Raw genomic sequence first — 20322 nt, 5'->3', positions numbered from 1 at the left:
CGGGGAAAGCAGCGCCAGCCCCTCCCTGCAGCGCGACGGACCTAGCTACCTGAATAAGAGACACCCTCCGCGCGCCTGTGTCAGGGTGGAAATTAGGCATTGAAGAGACCGGCAAACAGAAGCCAAATAAACAAAGGGAACCGCTTCAGAAGGGACTGGTGCAACAGATTAAAATCCCTGTAGGTAACACCGACTACACCGGAAGGGGCCTGTAGAGATCGAGAAGTGTAAGCTGGAACGAGGAGCTATCTGAAACTGAACCAAACCCACACTGACCGCAACAGCTCCAGAGAAATTCCTAGATGTATTTTTACTTTTTTTTTTTAAGTAAAAGAAAAAAAAATTTTTTTTCTTTTTTCTTTTTTGTCTTTTATTTTCTTTTAAAATTCCCTATTACTTCCCCATTACTCCTTAACTTTCATTTTCATAGATTTTTACGATTTTTTTTATTAGGAAAAAAATTTTTTTTCTTGTGTTTTTTTTTCCTTTTTCTCTCCTATTTTTTATTTTTCTTTTTCTCTTATTTCCTTTTAAAGTCCTCTATTACCCCTCTACTACTCCTTAATTTTCAGTTTCATTGCACTATAACCTTACAAAAAAAACAAAAAACAAAGAGAAGCCCTATTTTTAAGCTGAACTTCATATATATTTCTAAAATTTTTGTGTGTGTGTGTGTTTTGGTTTTTGTTTTTAATATAGTATTTTTAAGAGTCTAACCTCTACTCTAGATTTTTAATCTTTGTTTTTCAGTATATGATATAAATTGTGGACATTTAAGAATCCAATATGCAGTTCCCATTTTTATTCAGGAGTGTGTTGATTATTCTCTCCCAATCTTGACTCTCCGTTTTCTACCTCAGAACACCTCTATTTCCTCCTTTACCCTTCTCTTCCTAATCCAATTCTGTGAATCTTTGTGGGTGTCTGGGCTACGGAGAACACTCTGGGAACAGACAACCGTGTAGATCTGCCTCTCTCCTCTTGAGTCCCCGTTTTTCTCCTCCTGCTCATCTCTATTTCCCTCCTCCCTCTCCTCTTCTTCATGTAACTCTGTGAACCTCTCTGGGTGTCCCTCACGGGGGAGAATCTTTCGCATGAACCTAGAAGTTTTATTATCAGTGCTGTACAGTAGGAGAAGTCTTGAGACTACTGGAAGAATAAAACTAAAATCCAGAGGCAGGAGACTTAAGCCCCAAACCTGAGAACACCAGAAAACTCCAGACTACATGGAACTTTAAGTAATAAGAGACCGTCCAAAAGCCTCCATACCTACACTGAAACCAACCACCACCCAAGAGCCAATAAGTGTTAAGAGCAAGACATACCACGCAAATTCTCTAGCAACGCAGGAACATAGCCCTGAATGCCAACATACAGGCTGCCCAAGGTCACACCTAACACATAGACACATCTCAAAACTCATTACTGGGCACTCCATTGCACTCCAGAGAGAAGGAATCAAGTTCCACGCACCAGAACACCGATGCAAGCTTCCCTAACCAGGAAACCTTGACAAGCCAATCGTCCAACCCCACCCACTGGGTAAAACCTCCACAATAAAAAGGAATCACAGACCTCCAGAATACAGAGAGCCCACTCCAGACACAGCAATCTAAACAAGATGAAAAGGCAGAAAAATACCCAACAGGTAAAGGAACATGAAAAATGCCCACCAAGTCAAACAAAAGAGGAGGAGGTAGGGAATCTTAACTGAAAAAGAATTTAGAATAATGATAATAAAAATGATCCAAAATCTTGAAAACAAAATGGAGTTACAGATAAATAGCCTGGAGACAAAGATCAAAAAGATGCAAGAAATGTTTAATAAAGACCTAGAAGAAATAAAAAAGTCAATTAAAAATGAATAATGCAATAAATGAGATCAAAAACACTCTGGAGGGAACCAAGAGGAGAATAACGGAGACAGAAGATAGGATAAGTGAGGTAGAAGATAAAATGGTGGAAATAAATAAAGCAGAGAGGAAAAAAGAAAAAAGAATCAAAAGAAATGAAGACAACCTCAGGGACCTCTGGGACAATGTGAAACGCCCCAACATTCGAATCATAGGAGTCCCAGAAGAAGAAGACAAAAAGAAAGGCCATGAGAAAATACTCGAGGAGATAATAGCTGAAAACTTCCCTAAAATGGGGAAGGAAATAGCCACCCAAGTCCAAGAAACCCAGAGAGTCCCAAACAGGATAAACCCAAGGCGAAACACCCCAAGACACATATTAATCAAATTAACAAAGATCAAACACAAAGAACAAATGCTAAAAGCTGCAAGGGAGAAACAACAAATAACACACAAAGGGATTCCCATAAGGATAACAGCTGATCTATCAATAGAAACCCTCCAGGCCAGAAGGGAATGGCAGGACGTACTGAAAGTAATGAAAGAGAATAACCTACAACCTAGATTACTGTACCCAGCAAGGATCTCATTCAGATATGAAGGAGAATTCAAAAGCTTTACAGACAAGCAAAAGCTGACAGAATTCAGCACCACCAAACCAGCTCTTCAACAAATGCTAAAGGATCTTCTCTAGACAGGAAACACAGAAAGGTTGTATAAACGTGAACCCAAAACAACAAAGTAAATGGCAACGGGACCACACCTATCAATAATTACCTTAAATGTAAATGGGTTGAATGCCCCAACCAAAAGACAAAGATTGGCTGAATGGATACAAAAACAAGACCCCTATATATGCTGTCTACAAGAGATCCACCTCAAAACAAGAGACACATACAGACTAAAAGTGAAGGGCTGGAAAAAAATATTCCATGCAAACGGAGACCAAAAGAAAGCAGGAGTCGCAATACTCATATCAGATAAAATAGACTTTCAAATAAAGGATGTGAAAGACAAAGAAGGACACTACATAATGATCAAAGGATCAATCCAAGAAGAGGATATAACAATTATAAATATATATGCACCCAACATAGGAGCACCACAATATGTACGGCAAATGCTAACGAGTATGAAAGAGGAAATTAATAGTAACACAATAATAGTGGGAGACTTTAATACCCCACTCACAACTATGGATAGATCAACTAAACAGAAAATTAACAAGGAAACACAAACCTTAAATGACACAATGGACCAGCTAGACCTAATTGATAACTATAGGACATTTCACCCCAAAACAATCAACTTCACCTTTTTCTCAAGTGCACACGGAACCTTCTCCAGAATAGATCACATCCTGGGCCATAAATCTGGTCTTGGAAAATTCAAAGAAATTTAAATCATTCCAGTCATCTTTTCTGACCACAGTGCAGTAAGATTAGATCTCAATTACAGGAAAAAAAAATTGTTAAAAATTCAAACATATGGAGGCTAAATAACATGCTTCTGAATAACCAACAAATCATAGAAGAAATCAAAAAAGAAATCAAAATATGCATAGAAATGAATGAAAATGAAAACACAACAACCCAAAACCTATGGGACACTGTAAAAGCAGTGCTAAGGGGAAGGTTCATAGCATTACAGGCTTACATCAAGAAACAAGAAAAAAGCCAAATAAATAACCTAACTCTACACCTAAAGCAATTAGAGAAGGAAGAAATGAAGAACCCCAGAGTTAGCAGAAGGAAAGAAATCTTAAAAATCAGGGCAGAAATAAATGCAAAAGAAACTAAGGAGACCATAGCAAAAATCAACAAAGCTAAAAGCTGGTTTTTTGAAAAAATAAACAAAATTGACAAACCATTAGCAAGACTCATTAAGAAACAAAGAGAGAAGAACCAAATTAACAAAATTAGAAATGAAAATGGAGAGATCACAACAGACAACACTGAAATACAAAGGATCATAAGAGACTACTACCAGCAGCTCTATGCCAATAAAATGGACAACTTGGATGAAATGGACAAATTCTTAGAAAAGTATAACTTTCCAAAACTGAACCAGGAAGAAATAGAAGATCTCAACAGACCCATCACAAGCAAGGAAATCAAAACTGTAATCAGAAATCTTCCAGCAAACAAAAGCCCAGGACCTGATGGCTTCACAGCTGAATTCTACCAAAAATTTAGAGAAGAGCTAACACCTATCTTACTCAAACTCTTCCAGAAAATTGCAGAAGAAGGTAAACTTCCAAACTCATTCTATGAGGCCACCATCACCCTAATTCCAAAACCAGACAAAGATGCCACAGAAAAAGAAAACTACAGGCCAATATCACTGATGAACATAGATCAAAAATCCTTAACAAAATTCTAGCAAACAGAATCCAACAGCATATTAAAAAAATCATACACCATGACCAAGTGGGCTTTATCCCAGGAATGCAAGGATTCTTTAATATCCGCAAATCAATCAATGTAATACACCACATTAACAAATTGAAAGATAAAAACCATATGATTATCTCAATAGATGCAGAGAAAGCCTTTGACAAAATTCAACACTCATTTATGATTAAAACTCTCCAGAAAGCAGGAATAGAAGGAACATACCTCAACATAATAAAAGCTATATATGACAAACCCACAGCAAACATTATCCTCAATGGTGAAAAATTGAAAGCATTTCCCCTGAAATCAGGAACAAGACAAGGGTGCCCACTCTTACCACTACTATTCAACATAGTGTTGGAAGTTTTGGCCACAGCAGTCAGAGCAGAAAAAGAAGTAAAAGGAATCCAGATAGGGAAAGAAGAAGTGAAATTCTCGCTGTTTGCAGATGACATGATCCTCTACATAGAAAACCCTAAAGACTCTTCCAGAAAATTACTAGAGCTAATCAATGAATATAGTAAAGTTGCAGGATATAAAATTACCACACAGAAATCCTTTGCATTCCTATATACTAACAATGAAAAAACAGAAAGAGAAATTAAGGAAACAATACCATTCACCATTGCAACAAAAAGAATAAAATACTTAGGAGTATATCTACCTAAAGAAACAAAAGACCTATACATAGAAAACTATAAAACACTGATGAAAGAAATCAAAGAGGACACAAACAGATGGAGAAACATACAGTGTTCATGGATTGGAAGAATCAATATTGTCAAAATGGCTATTCTACCCAAAGCAATCTATAGATTCAATGCAATCCCTATCAAGCTACCAACGGTATTTTTCACAGAACTAGACCAAAGAATTTCACAGTTTGTATGGAAATACAAAAAACCTTGAATAGCCAAAGTAATCTTGAGAAAGAAGAATGGAACTGGAGGAATCAACCTGCCTGACTTCAGCCCCTACTACAAAGCCACAGTCATCAAGACAGTATGGTACTGGCACAAAGACAGAAATATAGATCATTGGAACAGAATAGAAAGCCCAGAGATAAATCCACGAACCTATGGACACCTTATCTTTGACAAAGGAGGCAAGGATATACAATGGAAAAAAGACAACCTCTTTAACAAGTGGTGCTGGGAAAACTGGTCAACCACTTGTAAAAGAATGAAACTAGAACACTTTCTAACACCATACACAAAAATAAACTCAAAATGGATTAAAGATCTAAATGTAAGACCAGAAACTATAAAACTCCTAGAGGAGAACATAGGCAAAACACTCTCCGATATGAATCACAGCAGGATCCTCTATGACCCACCTCCCAGAATATTGGAAATAAAAGCAAAAATAAACAAATGGGACCTAATGAAACTTAAAAGCTTTTGCACAACAAAAGAAACTATAAGTAAGGTGAAAAGACAGCCCTCAGATTGGGAGAAAATAATAGCAAATGAAGCAACAGACAAAGGATTAATCTCAAAAATATACAAGCAACTCTTGCAGCTCAATTCCAGCAAAATAAATGACCCATTCAAAAAATGGGCCAAAGAACTAAACAGACATTTCTCCAAAGAAGACATATAGATGGCTAACAAACACCTGAAAAGATGCTCAACATCACTCATGATCAGAGAAATGCAAATCAAAACCACAATGAGGTACCATTACCCGCCAGTGTAATAGCAGCCAGTCAGGATGGCTGCTATCCAAAAGTCTACAAGCAATAAATGCTGGAGAGGGTGTGGAGAAAAGGGAACCCTCTTACACTGTTGGTGGGAATGCAAACTAGTACAGCCACTATGGAAAACAGTGTGGAGATTTCTTAAAAAACTGGAAATAGAACTGCCATATGACCCAGCAATCCCACTTCTGGGCATACACACTGAGGAAACCAGATCTGAAAGAGACACGTGCACCCCAATGTTCATCGCAGCACTGTTTATAATAGCCAGGACATGGAAGCAACCTAGATGCCCATCAGCAGACGAATGGATAAGGAAGCTGTGGTACATATACACCATGGAATATTACTCAGCCGTTAAAAAGAATTCATTTGAACCAGTGCTAATGAGATGGATGAAACTGGAGCCCCTTATACAGAGTGAAGTAGGCCAGAAAGATAAAGAACATTACAGCATACTAACACATATATATGGAATTTAGAAAGATGGTAACGATAACCCTATATGCAAAACAGAAAAAGAGACACAGAAATACAGAACAGACTTTTGAACTTTGTGGGAGAATGTGAGGGTGGGATATTTCAAAAGAACAGCATGTATACTATCTATGGTGAAACAGATCACCAGCCCAGGTGGGATGCATGAGACAAGTGCTCCGGCCTGGTGCACTGGGAAGTCCCAGAGGAATTGGGTGGAGAGGGAGGTGGGAGGGGGGATCGGGATGGGGAATACATGTAACTCCATGGCTGATTCATGTCAATGTATGACAAAACCCACTGCAATGTTGTGAAGTAATTAGCCTCCAACTAATAAAAATAAATGAAAAAAAAAAAAAAAGAAAAACAGCATATGGATGGAATATGTTTTATAGACTGTAACAGTTTACCTGTGCTGCCTTTACCCACTATGCACCCGCTCTATTCCTGGTTAAAAGTCTTACTTTGGCTTCATCATTTGCATAAAACCTGTCTTGATTACTAGTTGGAAATCACCTTTCCTTCTTTTTTTGAAATTGAGATATATTTGATCTACTACATTACATTAGTCTTAGGTGTATAACATAATATGATATTTGTATATATTACGAAAAGATCATCACAATAAGTCCAGTTAACATCCATCACCATGGTGGTGGTGGTTTAGTCGCTAAGTCATGTCCGACTCTTGCGACCCCTTGGACTGTAGCCCACCAGGCACCTCTGTCCATGGGATTTTCCAGGCAAGAGTACTGGAGTGAGTTGCCATTTCCTTCTCCAGGGGATCTTCCCGACCCAGGAATTGAACCCAGGTCTCCTGCATTGCAGGGAGATTGTTAACCGATTGAGCTATGAGGAAAACCCATCCGTCATCATGCATAGTTACAAATTTTTCTTCACGTGATGCGAATTTTTAGGACTTACTGTTAACAACTTTCAAATATACAATGCAGCATTGTTAACTGTAGTCACCATGCTATGGGGGCTTCCCTTACATGCCCAGGACTTGTTTATTATATAGCTAGAAATTTGTACCTTTTGGTCTCCTTCATTCATTTCACCCATCCCTCAAATAGCAGTATTTCCTTCTTTTTTATGGCCAAATAATATTCCAATGCACCATCATTGTCCGTTCATCCATTGATGACCAGTAAGCTTATTTCTGGGTCTTGGCTATTGTAAATAATGCTGCAGTGAACATAGAGGTGTAGATATCTTTTCTAATTAGTGTTTTCAAATTGCTGGATCATATGGTAGTTCTATTTCTAATTTTTTGAGGGCCCACCATACTGTTTTCCATAGTGGCTGCACCAATTTATGTTCCCACTGACAGTGCACAAGGGTTCCCTTTTCCTTACATCCTCACCAGTACTTATTTCTTGTCTTTTTGAATGGAGCCAATCTAATAGATGGGGCTTCCCTGGTGACAAAGTGATAAAGAATCCCCCTGCCAATGCAGGAGACTCAAGAGATGCAGGTTGAATCCCTGGGTCGGGAAGATCCTCTGGTGTAAGAAATGGCAACCTATTCCAGCATTCTTGCCTGAAAAATTCCAGGAACCTGGCAGGCTACAGTCCATGGGATCACAAAGAGTTGAACATGATTGAGCATGCATGCATGCAGGTATCATTCTAACAGGTTGAGGTGATTCTTCACTGTAGTTTTGATTTCCGTTTCTCTAATGGTTAGTGATGTTGAGCACCTTTTCATGTACATATTGGCCATCTGTATATCTTCTTTAGGAAGACGTATATGCAGATCCTCTGCCATTTTTTCCCTGTCTTTTCCTCCTGTGTCTGCTAGTTGGCTCATTGTACTGCTCATTTGGTGCTTGAACACTCTCTTACATTAGGGCTTTTTGTGTATGTATCTTACCAGCATCTCTGCCTCCACCCATGAGTATTCATTTTCTCTGTACACTAGCAACTCCTGAAGAGTAAGTAACATATCTTTTATATTCTTGGTACCATATATACACATATATATGTTTATTTATCTTTGGTTTTCTTATTCTGCTAGTTCAGGTGCTTGCAGTGGTGCTAAATGAATGAGGTATAAGAAGATAGCCACGTTGTCTTTATGAGAAATGATGTTGGTCTGTACCAGGCATTGGTAAGCCTTTAAAGGTCCGGATGGTAAGCACTGTAGTCTTTGCAGCCTGTGATGTCACAGCTGCTCAGTGCTGCCATCGTCGTACAAAAGCTGCCGTGTGAGGGCGTGGCTATGTTCCTATCAACTTTGTTTACAAAAATGGCAATAGGCCAGATTTGGCCCATAGACCATCATTTGCCAGTCCCTAATCTGTAGACTCCATTTTTGGCAGTAGTCATAGGGATGCTGTTCTAGGAGATGAATCTGGGTTTAGCAACCCAGTATATGTATAATGGGATGAGACCAGTGACTTCATTAATAAGGAACAATAACAAAGTCCTGGTCACTGTACATGGAGCTAAAATAACAGGAACTGGTAGAATGGAGAAACAAGAGGAAGAATATGGAAATGTGTAGGAATTCCAGCAGTTTTCCATGATTAGGCTTATACCTAACCATGAAGTCATGGTGTCTGGCACTTGAGAGCAGGAAAAGAATCCATGGCTGGGACTAAGATGATGAGCTGCCATCTGAAGTCAGGGGAAGAATCAGAGTCCTGGGGTGAGTTCTCATTCTTGCGGGAGATGTGGCATGATGGGTGAGAAGTGAAGATGTGGCTGAGTGATTGATGTTCAAGAGGCAGTGCTCTGGCCCAGGCTTTATTCCAGTAGGTTATTTCCCTTTGGGATTGTTAAACCATGGGCGCCATTTGTCTTTCACCTGAAACCAGCGTTAAGAGTTTGCAGTCGTTATGTATGTTTTCCCTCGCTTTTCCTTTCCCAAACTTTAAAAAATTTTTTTAAGAATTTTCTATTACCTAAGCTGTGCTGCTGAAACAAAAGACCCCAACAGTGCATGAACTTCTGTATGCTTTAAGTCACTCTTCCCTCTCTCAGGAAATGCACCTGAGGTAAGCTTTTCAGGTCAGCAGTAACTCTGCTCCACGTAGTTGTTCAGGGACCCTAAGCCGACCAGTCCCTCTGCTGCCTTCAGAATGTGGCTTCCAAACTCGAAAGAGCGTGGAAGGACTTTTCAAGGTGTTACAGGCTGGGCCTGGCAATGTCACGTAATGCTTGTGCTCATGTTCCATTGAATATTTCATTGAAAAGGTCAGATGCCACCCTGAGCTGCCAGGGGGGGTGAGAGATGTGTTGGCTGGGAGCCACATTCCAGCGAACACATGAAAACCGTGGAAAAGGGGAGATAGGATTTTAGTGCACGTTTAGCTTTTCGGCTGCAGTCCCCCTTGGCCAGAAACAGGACAGTTTTGCTTTTTGTGGGCACTGAATTGTCAAGGCTCTGTTGTGCCTTGTTTGTATGGTATTCTTCAGCAGTAGATATTTTCAGGGGAACTTTATTTCCCCCTGGAAAACTTAAAAAGGAAATGGTGGAAATAGAGCACTTTTAATTTGGATTAGAGCAGGAACATTTGACACCTGATTATACCTGCTTCATTATACCTGCCCTCGGGGCTGCAACTTAATAGGAAAGGGTATGGCCTCGCTTATACTTGTTAAACTAAGCAAGAGAGAGAAGTAAATTCTAATGGTTCAATTAGGATTTGAGGCCAAGTTTGTGCAATGACACCTGATAAGGAAAAGAGGTAGAGAAGATGCTGACCATGTAAGTCTCAGAGAAAGACTTACTGTAGAGGAATTATGGTCATAGATAAAGGAGCTGCAGTGAAAGTTATAAAAGTATCGTGCATATCTAATATTTGAGTTTAGTGGCATTTTGTAGGCTAGCCTATTACAAATATGGTCTAAAACAGGGAAATCTTAAGTAGATGCGTGTGTGTGTGTTAGTCACTCAGTTGTGTCCAACTCTGCGACCTCATGGACAATAACCCACCAGGCTCCTCTGTCCATGGGATTCTTCAGGCAAGAATACTGGAGTGGGTTGCCATTTCCTTCTCCAGGGGATATTCCCAATCCAGGGATTGAACCTGGGTCTCCCACATTGTGGGCAGACTCTTTACTGACCGGGCCACCAGGGAAATAGATGCTTAGGATGGTTGAAAGATGGCAGCTGAGTCTTAGAGTAAAATGTATCTTAGTATACAACATAATGGCTTCCCAGGTGGCTCAGTGGTAAAGAATTGGCCTGCCAAGTCGGAGATGGAGGTTTGATCCCTGGATCAGGAAGATCCCCTGGAGGAGGGCATGGCAACCTGCTCCAGTATTCTCGCCTGGAGAATCCCAGGGACAGTCCGTGGGGTCACAGAGTCTGACACAACTTAGCGACTAAACAACAACAACAACATAACACTGAGACTCATCTACCATAGTTCAGGGCATATTCAAAAAGAGTTATTCATGGGACCTCGTATAATGTCTTCTCACCACATTATTTACTTAATCACATCTTTGTAGTCACAGACTTTTAAATTTTAATTTGTCAGGCTTAGTGATACCACTATGGAAAGTAAAGTGTTGGTCGCTAAGTCATGTCTGCCTCTTTGCGACCCCATGGACTGTAGCCCTCGTGGCTCCTCTGTTCATGGGATTCTCCAGGCAGTAATACTGGAATGGGTTGCCATTTCCTTCTCCAGGGAATCTTCCTGACCCAGGGATCGAACCCAGGTCTTCTGCAGCGGCAGGCGGTTTCTTTATCATCTGAGCACCAGTGAAGCCGGATAGCACTATTGATCAGCCTTAAATGCATAACTTTGACTTTGGAATATTAGAAATGTTTTCCTTTCTCATTGCTTTTCATGCATTTCAACATAGTTATAAAGGCTAGATTTTCATAGTTTCCTATACATTCCTTGAACTTGGACACTATATTGTCCATGAAACAGTAAATGAGACGTCAATGAAAGAGTTGTTCAAAGGGCTAGTTTGGGAGCCAAATAATTGATGCCTTTGAACTGTGGTGTTAGAGACGACCCTAGAGAGTCCCTTGGACTGCAAGGAGATCAAACCAGCCAATCCTAAAGGAAGTCAACCCTGAATTTTCGTCAGAAGGACTGATGATGAAGCTGAAGCTCCAATACTTTGGCCACCATTGGAAAAGACCCTGATGCTAGGAAAGATTGAAGGCAGGAGGAGAAGGGGATGACAGAGGATGAGATGGTTGGATGACATCACCAACTCACTGGAGATGGTGAAGAACAGGGAAGCCTGATGTGCTGCAGTCCATGGGGTTGCAAAGTGTCAGACACGACTGAGTGACTGAACAACAAAAACATTTGGTAATATATGTAACATATATATATAATTGGAAATATATCTCCAAAATGAACACTTACTGTATTATGAACTGTGGCTGGGCCTGGTCTGGCCATATCTGAACATAATAGATCATCCTAGGTTGTGTGGAATTATCTTTTACTGGAGGCTTATTCTTATTCCATACTGCAGCAGTATTTTTAATCTGGGCTGTTGCTTTAAGAGGGCTTCCCTGGTATCTCAGATGGTAAAGAACCTGCCTGCAATGCAGGAGACTTGGTTTCGATCCCTGGGTTGGGAAGAGCCCCTGAAGGAGGGCATGGCAACCCACTCCAGTATTCTTGTCTGGAGAATCCCATTGACAGCAGAGCCTAGCGGGCTGCGATGCACAGGGTTGCAGAGTCGGACATGACTGAGCGACCAAGCACAGCACACGGCACATTGCTTAAGAATAGTAAGGGAAAAGCAGTTTAGCAGTGCTAGAAGGAAGCAGTCCCTCTCGATGGGGGGTAGGAAGCATAAGATCAGTAAATCCTGCTTGATAGTAGTTGTGGGTAGAGATCTGGGCGTTTCAGTTGACCCACAAGCCACCTTTGAACACTGAATTTCCAGAATGCTAGTGTGGCTCCTAACTCATTGAAGGGAGATGCAAAGTCTTAATCACAAGCAATAGTCCTGTTACACTGCACCAGGCTATCAGATCATGTGAGAAATTATGTTTTGTTACTGGGGCAGGGCTTTGGAAGGGATGCTGCCAAGTTGGTGGAAGGAAGGTGCATCCAGAAGGCGGTTAAGATGATAAGGATTTATATCAGAGATTAAAGGGACTGGATGTGTTTAATCTGGTGAAAAGAAGGCAGAGCAGAAGCAAAATCTTTGTTTTCAAACATCTGAGAAGGTATGTGAAAGATTTGTCATTCTGTGTTGCTTCAGAGCAAGGAAATCACTCCTAAGATTGGGCAGAAAGGGTGGGCAGAGTTCAGCTTAGTTTAAGAAATCATATATATTCTGCCTGTTCACCAATGCATACACTGCTTTTAATTGAAGTATACTTGATTTACAATCTTATGTTAGTGTGAGATGATTTGGTATTTTTATATACTCCATTCAAAGTTATTATCAAGTGTTGGGAATATAAAATATATTCCCTGTACTGTACTTTACATCTTTGTATCTTATTTTAGACCTATTAGCTTATACCTCTCAATCCCCTTCACTTATCCTGCCCCTCCCCTCACCCCTCACCTCTGGTAACCACTAGTTTGTTCTCCATATCTGTGAGCCTGTTTTTGTTATATTCTTTGAAATATAAGTGAAAGGTACAGTGAAATATAAGTGGAAAAGTTACATATAAGTGAAAAGGTACAGTATTTGTTTTTCTCTGACTCACTTCACTAAGGATAATACTTGCCAGGTCCATCCATTTTGTTACAAATGGAAAGTTTTCGTTCTTTTTTATGGCTGAGTAATATTCTATTATATATTTATGTGCTACATCTTCTTCACCCATTCATCTGTTGATACACACTTAGGTTGCTTCTGTATCGTAGCAATTGTAAATAATGCTGCTGTGAACATTGGCGTGCATATGTTTTCAAACTAGTTTTCAAGTTTTCTTCTGATTTATACCAGGAAGTGGAGTTGCTCGAGTATGTGATAGCTCTGCTTTTGAAGAACACAGATTCGTGTTCGCAGAGCAGTGGAAGAGGGTGAGTCTGGCGCTTACAGGCCGTGAGCGTCTCACCGTCACGGGGGCTGAGGCAGCACCCGTGCAGTACTTGGAGGCGCAGCCGCGCTCGTCGGTCAGGCCACGGTGCTCTGGGAGACGGGCCAGACTGGTTGGCGCGGGTAAAGGAGTGGTCGCTTTGATTACAGTGCGATAGCCTAGACCAGGAATCAGGGAACGTGACTGTTTTAGGAACACAGAGTACAATCCAAATGGGAGCAGGTAAGGCAGAGAGATTTAACACAAAAAGTATGAGACATGTAAGTGCAGGAGGAAGTTAGACTGAGTAGATAGGATGGCAAGAGGTGAACGATGGAGAAGCCGAGAAGTGGGCTGAAGCGGGGGTGGTTAAAACCTGAGTGGGGTCTGAGTCAAAATGGGAGGCCAGCTGAGGTGAGCTCTGGGGTTCCTTTCATATCTGTTGTTCTGTGAAGTCTCTCAGGTCCACAGCCTCTGATATTCATCGCAGAGTCAGAGACTGCTGTAGCCTGAGGATTGATACACCCAAACATTTAGCTAAATATTGGTCCACTGCTGTACATCCCTTGCTGACCACTCCTGCCACCTGCCTTCCCCACCAAGAAGCAGCTTTGGATTGCTTATAGTGTATTAACTACTTAGTTGAGGTGGTTTGTGTTTTGACTTTTTATGTAAATGATATTAAGCTTTCTGTGAAGGCTTGGGTTTAGAATGTTTGCTGTGAGGTTTTGCTGGAAGTGACCCAGGTGTGCTGTTCATTACTGGTGTCCATTGAAGCTTTAAGCACGGATGCTCTTTTAACAGGCTATAACACTTTTTCACATATGAAATTCACTTTAAAAAAAAAAAAGGAATTCACTTTATAACGAATCCAGGCAGTTTCATTTAATTAGTTATTCACTTAGTGGGATTGTGCCTCCATTTAATTAGCGAAGCCTGAATTTGTGGCAGTGACTAAGCTTTGTAATCAACAGTTGTTTTGATGCCTGCAGTTATGTGGAAACATCCAAGTGTAACCTCTCTTGCAGAATAATTATATTACCTGAATGTATCTTTGGAACAGAATTAGGATGAAATATGTTATTATTGGTAATTATCCTGATTACTGTAAGCTATTAGATCTTAGAAAAGGTTTCATAGGCACATCAGTGATTGTTAAAACTACCACTGTTATATTTTAGCATAGTAATGGTCTTAGTTTTGAAATTTTAGGAACCACTTTTGTGGTCTCAGCTAGTCATCTTGCCTTCTCTGGAAATTTCCTTGCTCTTAAATACATGGTTATAACAGAATTGGTCATCTCAGTAGAACATGGCTTTCATTCAGTTGGTCATCTGACTGAGGAAACTGGATTGAATATAGGATTGCCATCTCTGCTGGCTGCTCCTTTGAATAGTGGAGTTACACACTTGGAGCTGCTCGGAATGATCATTTTCTATCACGTGTACTTAGAAGCAGTGCAGATCATTTTGTAGTGATAAAGCAGAATGACACTGACATGCAGAGAAAAGGAGAAATGAAACGTGGATCAAGAGGACTTCCTAATCTCAGTATGACACTCCAGTCCCTAGTTCTAGTCCATTCCCAAGGCTCAGCTGAACCCTTAATTTAGGCTACATGAGAGACTGCAGCCATGAAATTAAAAGACGTTTGCTCCTGGAAGAAAAGCTATGACAAACCTAGACAGCATATTAAAAAGCAGAGACATTACTTTGCCAACAAAGGTCCATCTAATCAAGGCTATGGCATTTCCAGTAGTCCTGCATAGATGTGAGAGTTGGACTATAAAGAAGGCTGAGCATCAAAGAATTGTTGATTTTAAAATGTGGTGTTGGAGAAAACTCTTGAGAGTCCCTTAGACTGCAAATAGACCAAACTAGTCCATCCTAAAGGAAATCAGTCCTGAATATTCATTGGAAGGATTGATGCTGAAGCTGAAACTCCAGTACTTTGGCCACCTGACTCAAAGAACTGACTCACTGGAAAAGACCCTCTGATGCTGGGAAAGACTGAAGGCAGGAGGAGAAGGGGACGACAGAGGATGAAATGGTTGGATGGCATTACTGACTCAGTGGACATGAGTTTGAGCAAGCTTTGGGGAGTTGGTGATAGACAGGGAGGCCTGGCGTGCTGCAGTCCATGGGGTTGCAAAGAGTTGGACGCGACTGGGTGAGTGAACTGAATAAATGTATGAAAAATAGTAAGTGTAGAAGTGTTAGTCACCCACTCGTGTCCAGCTCTTTGGAACCCCATAGACTGTAGCCCACCAGGCTCCTCTGTACATGGAAATCTCCAGGCAAGAGTACTGGAGTGGATTGCCATTCCCTTCTCCAGGGCATTTTCCAGACCCAGGGATCGAACCCAGGTCTCTTGTGTTGCAAGCATATTCTTTACCATCTAAGCTTCCAGAGAAGACCAGAAAATGATAGTCAAAAAGTACAAAGGCAACAAATAGCAGAGAAAAACAGATACTCAAAGCATAAAACATGTCATGATGCAGGAACTCTTCTGTAATGTTAGTGTGTGAAGTGATTGTATAATTTAGTCCCAACAGGAAACAGATGGCTCAGTTAGATAAGGGTAATTAAAGGAGGGCTTATACATAGAGGGCTATTCACAGCATTTGGGGTACAGGGGAACTGCGAGGGCTGGTGCAGTAATCCTGGGATGGTGGTGGTGAAGGTTGGGGTGAGGTGGACCCAAGGCCTCCTCAAGGGGAGTTCAGTTAAGTCGCTCAGTCGTGTCCGACTCTTTGTGACCCCATGGACTGCACACGCCAGGCCTCCCTGTCCATCACCAACTCCCAGAGTTTACTCAAACTCATGCCCATCGAGTCGGTGATGCCATCCAGCCATCTCATCCTCTGCCATCCCCTTCTTCTGCCCCCAATCCCTCCCAGCATCAGGGTCTTTTCCAATGAGTCAACTCTTCGCATGAGGTGGCCAAAGTATTGGAGTTTCAGCTTCAGCATCAGTCCTTCCAATGAACATATAGGACTGATCTCCTTTAGGATGGATGGGCTGGGTCTCCTTGCAGTCCAAGGGACTCTCAAGAGTCTTCTTCAACACCACAGTTGGAAAGCATCAATTCTTCGGCGCTCAGCTTTCTTCACAGTCCAACTCTCACATCCATACATGACTATTGGAAATGCTGTAGCCTTGACTAGACAGACCTTTGTTGGCAAAGTAATGTCTCTGCTTTTTAATATGCTATCTAGGTTGGTCATAACTTTCCTTCCAAGGAGTAAGCGTCTTTTAATTTCATGGCTGCAATCACCATCTGCAGTGATTTTGGAGCCCAAAAAATGAAGTCTGACACTGTTTCCATTGTTTCCCCATCTATTTGCCAATGAAGTGATGGGATCAGATGCCATGATCTTAGTTTTCTGAATGTTGAGCTTTAAGCCAACTTTTTCACTCTCTTCTTTCACTTTCATCAAGAGGCTTTTTAGTTCCTCTTCACTCTCTGCCATAAGGGTGGTGTCATCTGCATATCTGAGGTTATTGATATTTCTCCTGGCAATCTTGATTCCAGCTTGTGCTTCTTCCAGCCCAGTGTTTCTCATGATGTACTCTGCATGTAAGTTAAGTAAGCAGGGTGACAATAAGGGGAGTAGTGGCCCTGAATTGAAGGGCCCAGCCAGATAGTCACTCAGAAATTATTTTTTTGTTGGACCTTTAACAGTCATTAAAACTGAAATTGCAAAATTCTCAGTCTTACTGGTCCAGCTTAAGACTTCCTGTGTTTTATTAATTCATTGTTAATGATGAAGCTGGCTTCCCTGGTGGTTCAGTTGGTAAAGAATCTGCCTGCAATGCAGGAGACCCATTTTGACCCCTGGATCGAGAAGATACCCTGGAGAAGGGCATGACAACCCACTCCAGTATTCTTGCCTGGAGAATTCCATGGACAGAGAAGCCTGCAATCTATAGTTCATGGGGTTGCAAAGAGTCAGACAGGACTGAGTGACTAACACTTTCATTCTAAGTCAAACCTTTAGGTATTGTTTCCCTCTTTGACACTAGTGGCCACTGAAGTCAGCACTGCTTTTGTTTGATGCAGCCTGTCCATGATGCTGACTTAGACAGGGCAGGGGCAGGGCACTGGTGTCGGCTCTCTCCCTGCCTCATCTCACAGACGATCATCCAAGTCCTATGGGATGGTGCCCAGATTACCTGCCATTCATCGCCTAAGAAAGCAACAAAGGTGCAAACCTGGCCTGGCCCCGCCCAGGATTAGAAATTCACAGCGTGGGGGTTGATTTCTCTTTTGCTTCAATAGCATACTTTGTTAGGTTGATTAAATCTCACATTTGATTAAACTTCACATTTAAATAGACCTCACATTTAAATAAAAGCAGGGCTACCATGTAGAGTTGTGTAGGCTCTGTATTATTCAAGGGCACACAGCTGCGTGATGACATTTTATCATAGACATTGTGGTGTCAATTATGATGCTCTTCTGATAAGTGGTCATAAATGTATCTGAGGAACAGGAAGTGACTTTTATTTTTTATTTATTTTTTTTTTTTGCTTTCCTTATCATAAAAATATGGAACGCTTCACGAATTTGCGTGTCATCCTTGCGCAGGGGCCATGCTAATCTTCTCTGTATCGTTCCAATTTTAGTATATGTGCTGCCGAAGCGAGCACGGAAGTGACTTTTAAATTAATTCATAGGTAATTATGGGTCAGTGCAGAACTTCTTGCCACTGCCACATAGAAAAGACTTATCTATTATTGTTATTCAGTCACTCAGTTGTGTCCGACTCTTTGCAACCCCATGGATTGCAGCACGCCAGGCTTCCCTGGCCTTCACCATCTCCCGGAGCTTGCTCGAACTCATGTCCATAGAGTCGGTAATGATATCCAACCATCTCATTCTCTGTCGTCCTGTTTTTCTCCTGCCTTCAGTCTTTCCCAGCATCAGGGTCTTTTCTGTGTATTATGTTCAACTTTAAATTTATCCAGAGGTTGAGTCAAAACAAAAATATTTGAAGTCTGACTGAAAATGACAATTAGATGGAAGGAGAAATAACCAAATCCCTGTAGCAGAACAAAAAACTTTTGAAAATTACTTTTACAACAGCCTTGAAACAAAAGTTTATGGAACTCAGAGTAGTCTCTTAAAAGAGTTCTAGGTTTCAATAAGAAACAGTGACTAAATGACTAAATCATAAAACCGTGTTTTAAGTGTTCCATCATTATTGAGATCTCTCTGTCCATGGAATTCTCCAGGCAAGAATACTGGAGTGGGTTGTCATGCCCTTCTCCAGGGTATCTTCTCGATCCAGGGGTCAAAATGGGTCTCCTGCGTTGCAGGCAGATTCTTTACCAACTGAACCACCATACTGTTTCCTATAGTGCCTGCACCAACTTACCTTCCCACCAACAGTGTAGGAAGGTTCGAGGAAGGAATATTCTTAATTTTTTTTCTACTAGAAGGCTGCTAGAATTTTGCTAAGAGTAATATCATAAGCCTGTTTTCTCTTTGCTCTTAGAGTAAGTTAGTAACCTTCTGATCCCCAGTCTCTCCATCTTTGGATGTGTGTGTGAATACAGGTGTGTTTGGAAGTATCTTGCAAACAGTCAGCTGCTTTCAGTGTTGTCATTGGTCTGTACCTGACTTCCTTTTGCTTTTGTTTGCTTATAGTTTGCATCCTTTCTAATCTAGTTTTTAAGTATTGTTTGATTAGGATAGTGAAAAGTACATCTAATGTGGTTTCATCTTATCTACCTGTTCTATGAGATTTTAAAATTGAATTCCTTGGAAAGGCTGTTAAAAAAAAAAGGGTAAACAAAAAAAACAATTTTTAAAATTTAGTTTTCATTTTTATTGTGTTTGTATGTGCAGTCATTAGGAGTCAGAGAGTTATACAAGTTGTTGTGAAAAACATTACTTCCTAAAAGCAGACACTTAGTGTTTTTAACTGATAAGTTTCATTTACCATCATAGCTGTGAAATCATTCACAAATGCTTGTATTGCTCTCCTTGGATATTTCAGTTTGAGGCATTTTCTGGTGACTTCCATGGAAGATGAGAATTCAGCTGTCCTCACTCCTACCCTGTACTTCTGTCTCGCATTCTTTCTGTACAGTTATACTCGCAGCTCAGTGTTCAGGGCTTACTTTTCCTTTTCTGTCCAAGATTTGTCTTATCTGAAGTTAACAGTTGCTGGTCTAAATGCATGTGTGCACACACACTTGCACTGAATTTTCTTCCTACTCCTCAGTAATTCAGTCTCAGACTTCCCTTTGGTTGGATGAATCTCCTCTCAGTACGTGGACACTCATTAGAGATGCTTCCAGTTGTACCTTCCTGAGGAGCTCTTTCTGAGGCTTCTTCCTGCAGCTGCCCTCCTGATCTTCCCTTGCTTTCTTCCTCTTGCATGTTGGATCCTGACCCCTGGAGAGCTTTCTTGGTTTGTTCAGTCAGTTTGGTGGAGCATCTCTTCCAGTGGATTTGTACATATGTGAATGATAAATGTTTTAAAGACTTTACGTTGAGTAGTTTGCTTGCATTGGCTGTGTGCTAAACTCTGGATCCAGAGCACTTTCCTTGGAATTTTGGAAGCATTTCTCCATTATATTTTAGCTTCCAGTGTTAAATCCAGTGTCATTCTGCTTCTTGGTTCTTAGTATGCAATCTTTTTTTTTTTTATCTTTGGAAACTTATGGGGCCTTTTCTTTGCCCGAAAAGAAATTTGATGTTCAAAAATTTCATAAAGATGGGCCTGTGGCGGATAGCTTCATCATTGTGCTGTTAACTGTTCATTTCAGTTTAGTTCAGCTGCTCAGTCATGTCTGACTATTTGTGACCCCATGGACGGCAGAACCCAAGACTTCCCTGTCCATCACCAACTCCTAGAGGTTGCTCAGACTCATGTCCATCAAGTTGGTGATGCCATCCAACCATGTCATTCTCTGTCGTC

At 40.9% G+C, this 20322-nt stretch overlaps 1 protein-coding gene and 1 non-coding gene across 2 annotated transcripts in view; one reads left to right on the top strand and one right to left on the bottom strand.

The window, feature by feature from the left end:
• The window catches only part of MCUB (mitochondrial calcium uniporter dominant negative subunit beta), a 103518-nt gene that overhangs the window by 11881 nt on the left and 71315 nt on the right, over positions 1-20322 (top strand). The gene's annotated exons all lie outside the window — the stretch shown is intronic.
• LOC122673672 lies at positions 17937-18043 on the bottom strand. Its single transcript, XR_006334782.1, has one exon. It is a non-coding gene; the product is annotated as a U6 spliceosomal RNA (small nuclear RNA).

This window comes from Cervus elaphus, chromosome 17 (assembly GCF_910594005.1).
Source record: "Cervus elaphus chromosome 17, mCerEla1.1, whole genome shotgun sequence".
Taxonomy (NCBI): domain Eukaryota; kingdom Metazoa; phylum Chordata; class Mammalia; order Artiodactyla; family Cervidae; genus Cervus; species Cervus elaphus.
This window is presented reverse-complemented; position numbering and strand designations above follow the sequence as displayed.